The sequence below is a fragment of the Camelus bactrianus genome, chromosome 13 (assembly GCF_048773025.1).
Source record: "Camelus bactrianus isolate YW-2024 breed Bactrian camel chromosome 13, ASM4877302v1, whole genome shotgun sequence".
Taxonomy (NCBI): Eukaryota; Metazoa; Chordata; class Mammalia; order Artiodactyla; family Camelidae; genus Camelus; species Camelus bactrianus.
The window spans coordinates 19,315,755-19,318,635 of NC_133551.1; the positions used below are offsets into that span (position 1 = coordinate 19,315,755).

The window sequence follows — 2,881 nt, forward strand, 5'->3', positions numbered from 1 at the left end:
GAACATATATACCATCCACTGAATAAAAGCCGCATCAGCCAGCATTTTGCATGGCACAATAAAAGCAAACTGCTTATTTGAAAATACAGTCACATTTATATGTGACCTTTGAAAATTGCTAGATAAAAATATTAAATGTTCTCTGCAGTTAGTTCTAAGCAACTGTATACGCATATATATGAAGAAGATTTTATTATGATATAGAACAATCATGAGACACAGACAAGGTCTGTAAAAAGTCCTTAATAAGAATAGGAGAGAGACTTTTCCCATACTTTTACTTGTATAGTAGATGAGCAGGATTTGGAAATCAGTATTGCACTAATATGACAACAGCACTATAGCTTTTTTGTCTTTGTAGTTGTTCTTAACTATTTAGTTCTAGAGAATTTTTGTTATGTGTTAGGATTTCTACTCTCATTATTTTTGTTTCTCTTAACAACTATCAAAAATATTTCTTTGACTGCAGCCAATATTATTTTATCAAGTCCTAGATGGGGGCTGCTACATCTAGTTGGCTATTTGACATTTATTTGATAATAATTTTTTTCATTGAGGTATATCTGATTTACAGTGTTGTTTTAGTTCCTGGAGTACAGCATAGTGATTCGGTTATGCACACACATACATATTTATTCCTTTTCATAGTCTTTTTCGTTATAGGTTATTACAAGATACTGAATATAGTTCCCTATGCTATACAGTAGGACGTGTTGTTTATCTCTTTTATATATAGTAGTTAGTATCTGCAGATCCTGAACTTCCAAAAACCTGGAACACTTCACAAATTGGCCTGTCATCCCTGTGCAGGGGCCATGCACATCTTCTCTGTCTCATTCCAATTTTAGTGTATGTGCTGCAAAGTGAGCACTCATTTGATAATAACTTTTAATAAATAATTTTGAGCACTCAGTATGTGCCATTTATGTCCCAGTAGCACTCCACATGCTCCCAAAATAAACTAATGATCTTCCCGTACAAACTCAGTCCTCTTCCTGTTGGGACCTACACAACCTGTTGTGAAACTGAGAAACATTTTCAGGTACCTACTACCATTACCTCAAAACCATACGTAATTCATCACTAAGTCTTCTCCCTTTGCCACTGAAGTTGTTCTTGGACTCATGTACCTTTCTCCAATGCCAGAGTCACTGTTATTGTACCAGACCAAGACTCCGTTATTTCTCTTCTGGACTACTGCAGTATCTTCATACTTATTTTCCCTTCTTCCATTGTTGCATTTCTGTGAGATATTTCTTACATCTTCTTTATATTCAAAAGAAAGTTATGATCATGGTACTCCATCTTGCCTCCACTTAGAATTCTAGAATGTTTTTATTTACTTATCAGATAAATATGAGAATTTTAACAAGGCCCTTTATAGCCTTACATTCTCCAGATCATTTCACTTCACTCATTCCCTCCTCCTCTGTGCTCCAGGCCTGTTCCCTTGTTTCTTGAAACATGGCCCTTTCTGTCATCCCGGGGATCAGCTCCCATTGTACCTTGTACCTTTACTTTCTAACACTTACCAAAATTTACGTTGATACATTTTTAATATCATATCTCAAATGTCTATATTTTGCATTGGACAATACACTACTTTAGGGTAACAAAAAAAAAGTGTATTTTAACCCAGTGATATTCTCGGCATATACCCATTGGTGGTACCTATTAAATATGCTGTATTTGTTGTTACTTAATGAACACACACACATATAGCACTTATAACAGTAGTTCTTTTTATTTTAATTGGGGTATAATTCATACCTTGTAAATTTCACCTTAAAGTGTAGAATTCAATCAACGATTTTTACTATATTTACAAAGTTATGCCACTATGATCACTGTCTTATTTCAGGACATCAATACCATTCCTAAAAGAAAGACTGGCTAGCAATCATTTCTAATTTTACCTTCCCTTTAGCCCCTGCAAAATAATAATTTTCTTTCTATCTCTGTGGTTTTCTCTATTTTTGACACATCCATAGAACATGGTAATACAGTATATGGCTTTTCTGTTTGGCTACTTTCACATAGCATAATGTTTTCAATGTCCTACCATGTTTTATCATGTATCAATACTTCATTCCTGTTTATGGTTAAATAATATTTCATTGTAGAGATATATCACATTTTGTTTATTCTTTTGTCAACTGGTGAACAGTTTTTTTTTTTTTTTTACTAGTTTTTGGCAGTTATGAGTAATCCTGTACAAACAAATGTATACTTTTGTATTTACTTTTTAAATTTATTTTGGGTACCTATCTAAAAGTAGAATTTCTGGGTCATATAATAACTCAATTTTTAATGTTTTGAAGAATTGCCAATCTGGTTTTCAAAGCAGCTGTACCATTTTATTCCTATCAGCGATGTATGAGGGCTCCAATTCTCCACATCCTTGAAACAGCCTTGTCTTTTTTACTATAGTTACCCTACCGGGTGTGAAGTCCTATCTCATTGTGATTTTGATCTGCAATTTCCTAAGGGCTAATATTGAGGTCTTACCAGATACTTTTTAGTAACTTGTGTATCTTTGGAAAAAATGTCTATTCAAAGCCTTTTCTTATTTTTCACTTGAGCTACTTGTCTTTGTATTTTGAGTTCTAAGCATTTGTCATATATTCTCAATAGTAACCTTTTATCAGACATATGATTTACAAATATTTTCTTCCATTCTATGAGTCATTTTCTCATTTTTCCTTAATAGTAGCATCTGAAGTACAAAAGGTTTTAATTTTGATCGAATAAAATTTATCTTTTTTTTTCCTTTTTATTGTGTGTATTTTCAGTGATATATTTAAGAAACCATTGTTTAATCTAAAGTCCCACAGATTTAATTCTATGCTATCTTCTAAGAGTTTTGTAGTTTTAGCTCTTA

General features: G+C 32.8%; 1 non-coding gene across 1 annotated transcript; it reads right to left on the minus strand.

Moving 5' to 3' along the window:
• Positions 1 to 765: 765 nt before the first annotated feature.
• Positions 766 to 871, minus strand: LOC123619283 (U6 spliceosomal RNA). The gene has a single exon (XR_006727844.1). It is a non-coding gene; the product is annotated as a U6 spliceosomal RNA (small nuclear RNA).
• Between the last annotated feature and the right edge of the window lie 2,010 nt (positions 872 to 2,881).